We start from the raw sequence: 15,698 nt of genomic DNA on the forward strand, positions 1-15,698 counted from the left end.
TATTTTGTTTTGTTTTGTACTTTTTTTGAACTTTTATGAGCTTTTAATTTCGTGCCAATTTTCTTATACGACATGGCCTTCAGTATCAAAACCGAAAGTTTACAAAGAACTGTATTTATCAACATACAAACCTGCATACGATGCTCTCCAACAAAGCGGCAGTAAGCAACAGTTAAAACAACAAACACAACAACAACACACACACCGCAAAGCTACAATTAACAAAATCCAGTTGCTAACTTTGCAGATTTTTTGTGTCAAATTTTACATTGAGAAATTCCAAAATAAAAGTGATGTTCGTTTACCTTCAAAAGCGCGCGACGAGTTTCAGCTACACTCAGGTTAACGAAATTTTTGCCACCAATTTAGCATATGTAAATGTAGATATGTATATACTAAATGTATATGAGTTGTATTTGAAATTTTGGATTTGAAATTTCAAATTTTAATAATGCGTTTTATTTTCGCTTTTGTTGTTTTCGCAGCCAATTCTTTCGCCAGCCTTGACTGTGACACATTCAGTTGCGCGAATAATCAATTAATTTTGCACTAATTGGGTTAATGTCATGCGTCCAATCGAATACGCAGACATAAAACAGTTGATGTTAGCATATTTTTCATGGCAAGATTTTACATCTCCACATATGGTATGGTGGTTCGCATAGGCTTAGTGTATATTTTTTTAAATTTGGAAACCATTATATAATTTATTTAATTGGTCTTGTTTTCCCATTTGAACGTGGTTTTTTGGCATCGTAGGTTAGTTATTTTTGCTATAAATATGTGGATATATTTCATTATTTTATTACTAACATTTACATTAGTATGTGTGTGTTGCTAAGTCCAAGATTTCTTTTACATTGGCTAAAATTTGCATAATTTTGTATGCAAAATTTGATTTTAATGAAGCAAAAATTTGGATTAGCATTCATTAGCTTCATCAGCTTGCGACTAAGGGTAAATAATATGTTGTTAGCAAATTGGCAGTTTCGCAAGGCGTAAATATTGAATTGCACAACAATCAGATTGCCAAGTACATAAAAGTAAAATAAAATAAAATAAAATAAAATAAAATAAAATAAAATAAAATAAAATAAAATAAAATAAAATAAAATAAAATAAAATAAAATAAAATAAAATAAAATAAAATAAAATAAAATAAAATAAAATAAAATAAAATAAAATAAAATAAAATAAAATAAAATAAAATAAAATAAAATAAAATAAAATAAAATAAAATAAAATAAAATAAAATAAAATAAAATAAAATAAAATAAAATAAAATAAAATAAAATAAAATAAAATAAAATAAAATAAAATAAAATAAAATAAAATAAAATAAAATAAAATAAAATAAAACAAAATAAAATAAAATAAAATAAAATAAATATCATTACCATAATATTTTACAAATATCGAACTTGCGTTTACAAATCCGTCAATTAAATATTTTTTCTAGTTTTTTAATTTACCCTCAACAACTCAATTAATATTTGTCGACATACTAATAGACATGCTTAATATGTACTCGGTTTTATTGACGACCTACTAATATGTGCGTGGATTTTCAAATAGATCTATATACGTGCTTACATACATATTTGCATTAATAAACAACGCTAATATGCGCATATTTACATAGACATATACATATTTACCCTTATGCATAATTATATATTATATAGTTTGTGAAGCTAGATTTTCAATTATAGCTAAGTCGTTGAACGAAATACTCATAAGAACTCATAAAAAATATTTAAATTAAATTTTAAATTATTATATTATTCCTATAGGCATAAGCTTATGAAAAGTATTTTGAATTGTTCACTGATAATATAATTAATATATAACAAATCGGGTGGCAACGTCAATAAATCAATTTTTATTCTTAATATGTACTATAATTCGTTTATTTGTACCACTCATTATAACCTCATAATTCATTAATTTTATGTAAAGCTTAATAGAAATTTGAGAGGGGTGTAAACGAGTGTTTTCGTTTACACCTAAATTTAGAGATTTTTCATTTGGAATTTCAAATATTATAAAATTTTTTTAGTTTTTATAATTTTATTTCCAATAAATGCTTAAAAATCGCTATCCCAAGTCTACAAAACATTCTATTCTCATTCTAATTCTCTTTAAGAATAAAGTGAAGAACAATCACTCGACAGGTTCAATAAAGGTATGCAAAGTGATATACATAGTTTATGTACTGAGTGCAAGAAATGCCCTGCACAATTTCAATTTGCTTAAGATAACATGATTTATTACACCGTCATGTATTTTACGTTTTATGCTACATATATACCAACATACACATTAACCTTTTTTAACCTTTTTACTTACGAGTATATATACTCTAATTACGTGTTATTCTAGTTCACAGTGCTTTTGTCTGGTTGTTCATTTTTTGCAATTATTGTTTACTAGCAGACCCGGCCACACGTTTTGTGGCTAAGATATACAATCAATCTTGGCTTCGATGACTATACAAAGTTCATTACAAAGTCGAGGTTGATTTATGTTATACAGCATGATGACAACTGATGCTACTTTTAAATGTAAAATTAAGTGGTAACATGGCATCCAGGCAACTCCAATGATTATAAAAATCCTTTGGGATTGTTGGCTACGTTATCCTAATTTGTATCTGTGTCAGCTCTCCTGTAGCGAAATTCTAAATTGTCGCATTAACATCGACGACATCTTTGTTTTTTGCGACCAATATAGGTCGTTCACTCAGCCAATTATGGGTATTATATTGTTGTTTTATGTCCGGAAAGAGACAGAAATCTGTTTGAAATGTTATTAATCCAACGAGGTGTTAACTGTGATCTTACCAATTCCAATATCTAGCAACTGCTTCTACACTCGCAGTTTGATCTTGTTGCAAAAACACTTGTATGTATAAATAAGCGATTTTTTATGCGCTGTACTTCCCAAATTATCAACTTGCATATCTGGAAAATTTTCGCTATAGCGCTATTTTTGGCGATTTTGCAAACTGGTGTTTCGTTGATTTGCAATTTCGGAGTAATTTCAATGCCGAATGTATAGTTTGTGTGCCTACTAACAGGTTGCCAAGTTGCCCCAATTCCCGTTATGCTTTGATGGTGAAAATGAGTGAAATCGGTTCAGGAATTACCACGGTCCTCATATACAATATATGATGATTTTCGTTATTCTTCTTTATGAATATATGGGTCAGTATTGTGTGTTATTTTAATAAAATGACATCAATAAATTCCGGGAGTATAAAATGTTCGGTTGGACCCAAACTTAGCCTTTCCTTACTTGTTACAAATTATTTTGGGCTATCGACACAACCTTATACAATTGAACAATGACAAAAATATTTTAACAAAGCAACAATGACAACCTTCAAAATATTATTATTTATATACATATATTTTATATCATAAACAATATGCTGCATACATATGAACATGCACATGAATTGAGAATTAACAAATGTAAGCGACTGCAAAAATAAAGAATAATACGTATCTGAGTAAACATAGAGATACATATGAATGATTGGTTAAGGAAATACCTACATCTAACAGCTACCTTAACTACCTAATAATAAAAATGTAACTAAGTACTATCTATCTCCTAACTAAATTTCATCAAAATCCATTCAGCCGTTTAGGCATGATAGAGCAAAACTCCCAGCAAAAAATCACTAACTCAATTTAGTTATCTGCCCACTGCCTACCCCCTAAGAACGATGGCGTGATTATTTATAGCCTATGACCATTTCTAGGTTATCATCTATCACCATACCAAATTTCATCAAATTCCGTTCAGCCGTTTAGGCGTGAAAGAGTAACAGACAGACAGAGTTACTTTCGCATTTATAATATTAATATGGATTATATTTTACTTATCTTATTAATTTTTAATTTCTTATTATCTTCGCATATTATGCACACCTTATTTTAATTTAACTTGGCTTTCCACATTTTATTTTATTTATTTCTGTGCATTTACCGGCGCAGCTTTTCTAAATAACCACAGCAAAACGAATACCGTCAGGTTGTGACTAAATTTTTGTTGCTAGATATGTGGAAATTTAATTAAAGAAATATGCATAATTGCTTACTGACCGAGGTTTTCAAAATTTTGTAATAATTAATTGGTGGAGTATTGGTAATTGTTTAATTTGTTTGAATAGTTTTGTAAGAATGTTTTTGCGTAAAAGTCAGCCCCAAGAGTATTATAGTAATTACTCTTGAGATATGCTACTAGTGCTCTCATGCTTATGAGTTGAAGATTTTCAATGAGATTAGTTCAAAAATTAATTAATTTATGTTACTCATCCATTCATTTCTTAAAAGATAATAATTGGTTCAATTGTCAGGTAATAATCACAAACAGCTCAGGACCAATAAATCTCTTTAAAGTTAAACAAAATGAAAATGAAAAAAATCTCAAGAAAATTTTCAATAATATAGTCAATAATTAAGATTTGACCCCAAATATACTATTTTTTGGCATATTAATAAGAACACTTCGATTTTGTCCACAGCTGAACCTTAGTTAAAACCCTACTGTCATGTCCAAACATATTTCTCATTAGATTATTTTATAATTTAATTACTATTTTGTAATATAATGAAGAAATTAACTAATTGGCCAATTAAGTATTTATTTGTCAATGTAAAAGACAAATTTACAACCATTATATTCTAAAATTATTCGTACTGATTTTATATATTCTCTAACCTTCATGATAATTAATTTTATTATTTATACAACAAATATTTATTTAAATAATCGCATTCAATATTTTACAATTAATTGCTTCAGCTAATAACGTGTAATGATACCAGACACTCTTCATTAGACAATTTATGAATTAATGTAATAATAAGTATGATGAATTTAACTTTACTGCAATATTTCTATTGTATTTTAGTCAATAAATCATCACCCACTTTTTGAGTATAGTTGACTGCTGTTTTGTCAATTAAAATACGTTTCACCTGTGTTTATTACAATCTTATTCGAAGATGATTGGAGCGTTCTTTTATAACCTATGTAGTTGTAACCCATCAAATAACTTAAAAGGCAGCCAACCTTTTTTAGGAACAGTACATTAAAAATTCAGTTGCCAAGAAAGTAGTAGATGGGCTATCATAACTCAAGACGCAAACAAGACTTTCATTACAAGCTGCTATTGTAACTGTCTTTTTTTTAAACAATTTGTGTTTCAAAAATACAATATTTTATTTTGAAAATATACATTGTAGGAAAAACGTGTTTTACGGAGGCATTCTATTGAGGATCTAATGTCGACAGCGTTGACAAAGTAGGTTTCTATAAAAATCTCCACTACCAAAAAATTAAGAACTATTTCAATATTCATGAAGCATATCATAGTTTCTACTGAAGTTCGCTTTACCAAGAAGGAAACAAAGACTACATCTAGACCCTGAACTCGTATAGAAGAATAAATAAATGTCAGTGAAACACTTGTCTTGATTACACATTGCTTCGATATTTGTTTGGCAAGTCTTCAGTCTGCATAAGCACTGAAGAACGAAAATTTTAATAAGTTTTGAAAACACATCTCAAGTAGAATCTTACTACAAACATTTGTAGAAAATGGTGGTAGGGAAGTCTTTACCGATCTGTCCACTACAGAATACTAAAAAAAGTTAACAAAGATTAGAGATTTCGTAAAATAAATCGCACTTTGGAATAATTACTTATTACTGGACTTGCGACAAAGAAAAAAATCGTCGATATTTCGAAAAAAAGAAGAAAAAAAATATTAAAAAGTAATGATACATAGATACCGTTATTCATCAAATAAATAAAATAGCATTTTAAGTATACAGTTAACTGTTAACGTCAAGCGACGAACAGCAAATAGTTTTACTGTCAAATGTTTCGTTTTTATTTTTTCATTTCACAAATCACTCAAGAAGTACACTCACACATATGTACTTATATACTTTCTACGACTATACGTTAACTATGTAAGTGGACAAGTACGTAAGAGATGACTTAAATGTGATAGCAGCTCTGTGGTCTTCACACTAATTAGTTATGCAAATATGCGCACAAATCATTTTCGCTAAATGCATTTCCTCATTGCAAATATTTGTTTAGTTCATACACAGACATTTGATTTATTTGTTTACATTTGACACAATTAACGGTTGTAAATGCAAGTACTGCAAGTACAATGTCCAATGTGATAGACACGATGTCTAAAGTTCGGCTTATGACTGGCACTCTTCGCTGTGTCTCAGCAAACTCTGGTGTCTCGAATTGAATTTGCGCAGAAATTTTTGCATTGAAATTTTTTTCAAATTCGCTGTTTGTAAGCCAAGCGAGTGAAGCTGGAGAAATGTGAGTGAATTAGTAGTGAGAAAAGTTTCATTGACTTAATTACACTAATTACAAACTGAGTACTTGTGTTTGTATTTGGTGGTCATGGAAATAGTCTGGGGTAAATATGTGACTATCACATTCTGGGCCTCATCTCGAAAGGCAAATTTAAATATATTAAAATATAAAATATCTTTTTTGATAACTTCACGTAGTATAGTGATAATCTTGTTACGAATTCAAGTCAAACAATGTTCCTACAATGCGTAGACGTACACTTTGTGATTTTTCAAATAACAAAATGTTGTCAGGGATAACCCGATGTGAAGATCTGCGCGGCCAATCCAAATAACTTCTTTTTGATGACAAACGTTACGGTATTTGGATATAATGTTATTCAAGTCTCAAATCAGTTTTCCAAAGTATTTCTAAAAAACTTAACCAATCGACCAAAATTTTTCAATGTTTCCCTATCGACCTAACAGATGTCGCTCTCTGTAAATCTCATCAGAATGTATTATAATATCCCTTTTTTTAATTTTATGCTTTTCAATAATAATTCTTGTATACCAATTGATGAGTAATCAGTACGAATGAATGAATAAACAAAACGAACACAAACGATTATAATTCATAACATTTTAAATATATTGGATATTCAGTATTGTACAAGGAATACGTTCCAACAATAGCGTCACCATTTACATATGTATGTCTCATGTAAATTTCTGGATACTATGAATTCAATTGTAGTGCCATTTGAATATAAAAATGTAGTACAAGTACGCTGAAGACACTTGTTCAATATCAAATTATATGCCTAAGGTCTAAGGTCTAAAGCAAATTAGTGAAATGTATGATTTACACGTAGATTGGGTTTTAAAAATGCAAAATAAAATTCATTAAGCAAATTTCACCTAGAAATATATACAATTGTATAAAATTACTTGCGGTCAAATTACTTCGATTTTATTGAATATTTGAAGGAGCGAAGGCTTTGACATTCGATATTTTCAAGGACTGCTTTTCTTTCTAACTGTCAGTAGACGATGATGCTTAATCTCAAGAGCAAATAATAGTTTGGATGTTGGCATTATAGCCTTTCACACAGGCAAATTAAATGATCAATTAAAATTTTGATGGAGAAATCTTTTTTGCCCTTCACACTGGCGGCTACTCGATAACCGATGTTGTACATTTTTGTTTTGCTCTTCATAGTTGGTATTGGTGAGTTTCATCAGTTGATTGCTATTTATTTATTTATTTCCAGCAGTGACATCTACCGTCGAGTAGTATTAATGCTATTTTATAAAAAATATACTCAATCGCAGACAAAGAACGTATATATAATTACAAATACGGTCTTTGTCGCAGAGTTGCATTTAATTTTCAAGTTGATTAAAATTCAATCAAAAATTAATATAGATTTTTATTTTTGTATGGTAAATCGATCTTAATCAGTGTGTTAATTGAGCAGCAGCAATTTATTGATCAATTAGCTTCCGTGTGAAAAGGCTATAATGAAGATTTTTATTTTGTATGGTAAATCGAACTTAATCTGCGTTTAATCGAGCAGAGGCCGGTTAATTGATCAATTAGCTCCCGTGTGAAAAGACTGTAATGTAGATTTTTATTTTGTATGGTAAATCGATCTTAATCAGCGTTTTAATCGAGCAGAGGCCAGTTAATTGATCAATTAGCTTCCGTGTGAAAAGGCTATAATGAAGATTTTTATTTTGTATGATAAATCGATCTTAATCAGCGTTTTAATCGAGCAGAGGCCGGTTAATTAATCAATTAGCTCATGTGTGAAAAGGCAATAATGAAGATTTTTATTTTGTATGATTCATTGATCTTAATCAGCGTTTTAATCGAGCAGAGGCCGGTTAATTGATCAATTAGCTCATGTGTGAAAAGGCTGTTAGTTTGGTTGTGAGATAGATTAACCTCAAACTTCCGAATTGAAATAGTGTGAGAGTACAGAATGTCTAATGAGAGCTTAGTCTACGAATCCGGAATGGGCCCGTATTTATACTCAACTCATAAAATTGGCAATATATTCTTAATATTCTATTAACTTTCTTATATATAAAATATTTTCAGTTCCATTTAAACTCTTTAGGGGTTTACACGTATTTTAGAGCTTATTCATACGAATATTGATAATAGTATATGGTAATATTAATAATGGTATTTCAATATTAATTCAATATTTTATAATTAGTTCGAATTATACTTTCAAATATTTCTAAAACGAAAAAAATGAGTATGAAGCAGATCCACAAAAAGAAAATATATGACAAATATCACAAATACAAATTTTATAAATTTTAATTAATTTATAATCAAACTAAAATATTTCATGAAAACATATGAAAACAAAACGCAAGCAAATTAGTTGGAAATATAAAACAGATTATAATTGCGCCGCCAGTCAAGTATTAACATTTGTCTCAGCCATGCGGCTAAGGCATTTGGTATGCCAAGTTAGAATCTTCGCATAACTAAATTAAATGCTAATTCGAAAAACCTTTTCTGACAGAAACTAATCACCGTTGAAGGTGAGAAAAGGAAGCGCATAAGCGTACGAGCGATCAAAGTGCCTTCGGAAACGACTTCCTTCTCAAATGGCGTAGACAAAGACGAAGTGTGATTGAGCGCATGCCACTAGCTAGTTATACGGACATAAACAGCTGAGAATATTTAGTGTGTTTAGTATGTATACTGTATGTATGTAAATATCGGTTTTGTTTTGGCACAATACCTCCATTTTGGCATATGACAAATATACTATAGCTTGCTTGAAATATATATATATATTTCTATATATATTGTATGAGTGTATCGACATCGTACGATTCACATGCGCTATAACTTATTGATATTCAAAACAGCTTTTTAGCTACAGCGCAGCTTCAGTTTATATAAATTGTTTATTTTTTTTTATTTTTTTTCATTCTTATTTAAATTTTTTTTTCATTTATTTCTAAGCTTCAGCTTCAGTTGTTTGTGGCTGTGCCAATGCCTTCACAATTTGTTTTACGTGAACCGAACAAAAATAAAATTAAACAAAAAAAAACAATAATTTGCATGTGGTTTTTGTACATATTTTTGGTGTGTGTTTCAACTCATTTCGTTGCTTACGATTTTTTCGGGGGAATTTCAAAATACTTTGCGATAAAAGCTTAGCTTTGAAAACATATTGACAATTAACAGAAACTTTTCATTAATGTGCGTCTGCGCTGTGGAAGGCGACGAGTTGTTGCTGAACTTGCTGAGTTGAAGTTTTAAATGCAGACTTGAATTTGGCAAAAAAAGTTTCTTTTGTTTTTAGTTTTTTTTTTTGTGGGTTTCTTTTCTGGGCCATTTGATCGTTTTTTGTGACTCAAGATAAGTTTCGAAAATTAGCTATGCGCGAAATTGTTGAGTTGTCGAGAATTCGGAAGTATGAAATCAAAGCTGCGCTTTAGAAGCGTGGCTGGCAATTCGAGATGCTGATTTAATAAATTTTATAAGAATGTTAAATTAATATCACAAACATACTATGAGAGAACTTAACTGATTAAAATTTATTTACCAACACATCCGGTTTATGTCTTGCTTTGTTGGTTAAGTCCGCCATAGTATGAACTGCAGATATCTGTTATTTATTGATATAAAATACTGTATATGCAATATGAATACACCATTTTTATGTATTCAATGTTCATCTTTGGAGACCTTCACCTGTAAAGTAAGTATTCACGACGAACGAATTAAGCGATGTTTAGGTTAGGTATAATCAGTTAAAGAAACTAGTCAGCAGAGTTGGTGGAAGCGGCATTTATTGTTCTTCAGTGAGATTCTACAGTTGATCTAATGAAAATTTAAATCGAAATTAACGCAAATATAAGAAATGTTAGAAATGCTTGTTGGGTTGACTTAGAATTAAGTAGGTTACAAACTGAATCTGTGCTCTTCAAATGTTCTTACTATTCATTCTTAATGTAAAAGTTTGAGAGAGAAAAGAGAGTGAAAGAGACTTTTAGAATAGTCCTTTGTTTAAACAAAATAGTTAGGTGTAAGGCAGCCTTTCAAACAACCGAACCACTGCAGTATATTTCAAGTTATTGGGAAAGCCGCAGAGCTAGCCCTCAATGTAAAGTCAATAGACAGTCAAGCTGCAATCAATGCAACCTCGCTTTGCATTCCGATCAAAAGTGTTTTGGATACCAAGGTGGGATTAGAGAGTGTTGCCAGCAACAAGTGGCTACACCCCTACTGGGTGCCAGGCCACAACAAGTTATTGAGGCCTTTCAAGCAACCGAACCACTGCAGTATATTTCAAGCGGAGGTGTTTGCTATTGGGAAAGCCGCAGAGCTAGCCCTCAGTACAAATCCAATATTTACTTAGACAGTCAAGTAGAAATCAATGCAACAACCTCGGTTCCCATTTCGGCAAAAAGTGTTTTGGATACCAAGATGGGAGTAGAAAGTGTCGCCAGAAACAAGTGCCTACACCCCCACTGGGTGCCAGGCCACAAAGGCATTGGGGGCAATGAAGTTGTGGACGAGATTGCCAAGAGTGATGTACAACTGGCATCCGGAAATGAAAGGGCAAATATATGCATTATCTTTACGATGATCTGGACAGTAACATGACAAGGAAGATCATAACGCGTTGGAAAAATATAGCGGGGTGCAAAACCGCTTAGGCCATGTGTAAAACAGTAGACCAGAAATACGCAAAATTGGTACTGTTACTCGATTGACCTCGCTTGACCTGCACTGTCAAGACAACGTCTCCAACGTTTTTCGGTCTCACAGTATGATAATCAGGAAGAGGTATCGATAGTGAAGCCTTTTACAATTAGCGTCAAGACATTCCAAAGGATGATTACTCCTAATGGACTTCGTGACGGCACTCCATCCGGTATCGCAAAGGACCATAACTGGTCTATGTGTGGCTTATTGAACGACATCTACCGTGGCTTTTTTTATCAAAAAATTCAGCCAATCGCAGACAAAGAACGTATATCGTACGTCTTTGTCGCAGAGTTGCATTTGATTTTCAAGTCGATTAAAATTCAATAAAAAATAAATGTAGATTTTATTTTGTATGGTAAATCGATCTTAATAAACGTTTTGATCGATCAGAGGCCGGTTAATTGATCAATTAGCTCCTGTATAAGAACGCTATAACCTAACCTAACCTAAGTAATTATTCTTATCTCGGCACAGTTTTGTTTGAAATCACAGGTTTACTCGAGGTGTTTGAACTCAAACGTCGAGAGAATGGCTTGCGCTAGAAAAACAATTTTTATTTCCAAAATATTTAATACACCGCTTTGAACTTGAGTACAATACTTCGGCAAGCACACAAGGGGATTAAAATATATATAAAGAAAATTAAAACACAGCTGCATAAAATTTAGCGGAAATACAAGAAATTAGAATGTTGTTCTCAAACTAATAGAAACCAAATATAAAGATATTACCAATATTGTGCAACTAGCACGTTCTACTAGTATGCAGCGCTGGTTACATAATCCAATCAAAAATAATATAAATATATAAATATATGTATAGCCTCAACTTGTTCTAAGCGGCATATCACTAGCCGAAAATTGTTTAACTAGTTTATTAGAAACGATCTTGAAGTGTAAATGCAGTTAATAAAGAACTTGTAAGCGTTCACGAAATTCTACGCTAACTAGAGTGGCTGGCGCGAGCAACAAAATGCTGGTAAATATGTATAAATGTGTGTGTGTGTAATGTGTAATAAATGAACTGTAAATAAACCTTCAAAACTGCAGCATGAAAATGTAAGTGATTTTGACAACATTGACAAAAGCCAAAAAACGACTATAACAAAAATAAACAACACACATACAAACATACAAGTCATGCGACAACGTAAGCAAATAAGACGCCCAAAAAAACTTGGTAAATTGAAAACTCAGCCAAAGAGTGTTCCACAAAAGCGGTGGAAAACAATAATAACAGCAAAAACTGAGTAAATAACAAACAAACAAAATAACTTCCAAGAAGTCAGCACAAATACAATAGCAGCATAAGCAACAACAAAAGAATTAATAAGTGGCAGAAAAAAGCTAAGCAATGTCGCTTATTAACTCGGTTGGCTGGAAAAACAGCCGATGCGGCGAAAAGCCCAAATGAGCAACAGCGAATTTCCCAACAAAATCAAAATGAGCATGAGCATGCATAAACCCGCGAGTACAATGTTAAAGCAGCTGCGAAGAGGAAAAGCGCTGCAAAATAGTGGCTGTGATAAAAAGCTGCATTGAAAAGAAAAATCTCATTTTTAACCCATTTGGGCGCTGCATTAGCGATAAGCGATATTACTTCCTTGCTGGACAGGTATAAAGATAGCAAAAAGGTATAAATATAAAAAAAATATTTTTGACTTTTCCCTGGTTTATTTTTTAGTTATTTTAATTTTTTATATATTAATTTTTTTTCAATTCATATTCTAGATTAAACAAAGTTATTATTTGTACTTCTTGACTTCTTTCAGTTTATTAATTTTAAATATTTATTTTTTATACTTCATTTAGCTTACATTTCTTTTTTGAAAATAAAAAAATATTATTTTTTTTATAATTTTATTTTTATACTTGATTTAGCTTTTTATAAAAAAATAATTATAAATAGTATAAAATTATTATTTTTTATTTTATTATTTTTTTATAATTTTAATTTTATTATAAATAGTATAAAATTATTATTTTGCATTTAATTATTTTTTTTATAATTTTATTTTTGGTTTTTGACTTATTTCAAGTTAACGCAAATTTTTTAAATAAATAAATATATTTTGTTTATTTTTTTCCGAGTTAACAAAAATATTAAAAATGTTTTTTGTTTTAATTTCTGTGGATTACTCATTTTAAAAAACTCTTATATCTTGTTATATCTTGTTTGGTAATTCTAATAAAATTTGATTTTTTTTTTGTATTATATTAACAGAATTTTATTTATTTAAATTTAATAAAAATGTTTTTTTTTTGTATTAACGTTTTTTTTATATGCAATCTGTTTCATTAACATTCAGCAGAAGTGATAAAAAAATTTAAAAAAATTAATTAAACGAAAATTTTACAAAAAATGTTCTTTCTTATATAACAAATAGTGTATAGACTTAAGGATTTCTAGCGATAAATTGATTATTTTCTATTGCCAAAAAATCAAAAAACACTGTAGAAATCCATTCTACAAAAAATAACAAAAAAAGATTTTGAAAAAAACAAAATATTTATAAAAAAAATAAATTTTTAAAAATAAAATTTGGCAAAATTCATAAAAGCTGTGACAATTTTTTTGAGTTTGAAAAAAAAATTTTTCCCTGGGTCTATTGAAAACTGTACTTTAATTTTTTGTAATTTTTTTCGAACTTAATCACATCCATTCATATTATCTCCTAAATTCAATATTTTATAACTTTGTTGCGCACTAACGGGTTAATCACTTAATAGTTAAACATAAAATATTGGAAAAACTCACCAAGCAGCGCTCGTTGACAAACGGAGAGTATATGATATGGAGCGAATTGTTTTTCCAAGTTTTCTTTGATTTTTCAATTTGGTTTGTTTTACGATTTTATTTTAGTGGCACGTTTTCACGTTGCAACGGCAGCAAAAAAAAAATGCTAAAAAATACAATAACAAAACCGCGTTTAGTTGAATTTAGTGCACACAGAAGTATTTGCAGATATTTCCGCTTTTATGTTATGAGCTATTTTGATTATAATTTGTTAAATTTCGATTAGCTGCATTTTATAATTTAATAAATGCATTAAATGTGACAACTTTTTGAGATTTTGGCAAGATTTTAAGACTTATATTTTTTATGTGATATATTAAAAAAAAATTTAAATAAAAAAAAAAAACAATTTAAAGAATTACATAAATATGTTGCTTAAAAATATTTAAAATTGTTTAATATTTATGTTATTAATAATTTTAATTAATTAATAATTTTTTTTCAATTTTTTTTTTTTAATTTTAATTTTTAAATTTTTCAAAAATAATTTCTTGCTGTGTAAAATGCTGATTTTATAAAATCTAGCAAACAAAATTCCCCTGAGTACTAAAGACCGCCGCAAAAACGTTCAATTTGTCAACTTGTGCTTAATTAAATGTAATATTATGCAGTTAGAATTAAAAAAAATATTTATTGTTCCTTTCACATGATTTTTATCAAAGTCTCGTACACGTTTCGAAAATTTTTACGCTTTACTTTTGGCATAAACGGAAAAAATGGCAATATTATTTAACAAATGTGTATTGATTCGATAGCTTTGCTCTCATGCGCCGCTCAACGTCAAATAGTTTGGCAATACACTGCGCTTTTAGGCCAAATCACACGAAAAAATGCGATGACACACGTTCAAAACACTTGCGTTTTACTTAAGTGATATTACAACCGATTTATTTTATTTACTTCTAAAACACTTCCTTTAAGGCATTAATATTTGCTTATGGTTTTTCCCAATTTACCAATTCAATATTCAATAGATTTTTCACGATTCTCGTTCGCTTGCGCTTTGAAGAGCAGCCTTAACCACCGCACGCTAAATTGTGACTGATCGCTATAAGAAATGTTTCAGTAAAAACTCAAATCGGCGAAACTGAAGTCACAAACGCGCAAGCAGCTAACAGCTAGCAGAAAAGCAAAAACACCAGCAACAACACTAGCAGAGGCACTATCCATAGCACCATAGCAGAATAAATAACATGCCGAAAACAGCGCAGCAAAGCAAGTAATGGAAAGCAATAATCAGAAGAAAAAAAAACGAAAATAAATTGTGAAAAAAATAAATAAATGCAAAATACATAGCGACAGCGAAAAAGCTTCAAGAAGTGGCGGCATGAGTATTTGAAAAATTAGCTGAGCTGTGCAGCTGAACAGCGTGTCTCAGCAGTGCGTTTAACATTTTGCCGAAGTCGAAGTCGAAATTGAAATCAAACAACAAAACAACCAACCAATAATCCTACAACCCGTCAGGCTGTTAGTCTGTTAGCTAAAGAAGCGCCGGTTTTCAATAGCGCTTCCTCGATCACGAACGGGTTAAAGCCAAAACTGCTGTAGGTGTGACTAACAGCATTGTCATTTAATGCTAACAGTTATGCCATAGGCGCAGCGGTAAATCATTGAATCTAGTAAATCTAGCCATGTTAACAGCAGTAATGATTTTTCATATTACATTAAAAATGCGGTAGTGAAATTATGCTGTAAAGTCTATGTTAACAGTAATCGTGGGTGCTTCGGGAGCAACTAAACAAATTACAGCGAGCTGTTAACCGTTTAGAGTACTCTGGAAATATATTAATGTTAATAGCAGTAGTCACTGT

The 15,698-nt window shown here is 30.3% G+C and overlaps 1 protein-coding gene across 2 annotated transcripts in view; it reads right to left on the reverse strand.

Annotated features, from left to right (window-relative positions):
• The window catches only part of LOC105215106 (putative fatty acyl-CoA reductase CG8303), a 35,039-nt gene extending 20,088 nt beyond the window's left edge, over positions 1–14,951 (reverse strand). Inside the window, exons 1-2 of one of the 2 annotated variants that reach the window (XM_011188874.3) lie at positions 14,844–14,939; positions 13,849–13,993 (exon numbers count right to left, since the gene is read on the reverse strand). The gene's annotated coding sequence lies outside the window, so the exon portion shown is untranslated. Of the gene's footprint in view, positions 1–13,848; positions 13,994–14,843 lie in introns of both variants that reach the window. The other variant, XM_054233672.1, reaches the window with a different exon arrangement.
• Between the last annotated feature and the right edge of the window lie 747 nt (positions 14,952–15,698).

Source organism: Zeugodacus cucurbitae, chromosome 6 (genome assembly GCF_028554725.1).
Source record: "Zeugodacus cucurbitae isolate PBARC_wt_2022May chromosome 6, idZeuCucr1.2, whole genome shotgun sequence".
NCBI classification, from domain to species: domain Eukaryota; kingdom Metazoa; phylum Arthropoda; class Insecta; order Diptera; family Tephritidae; genus Zeugodacus; species Zeugodacus cucurbitae.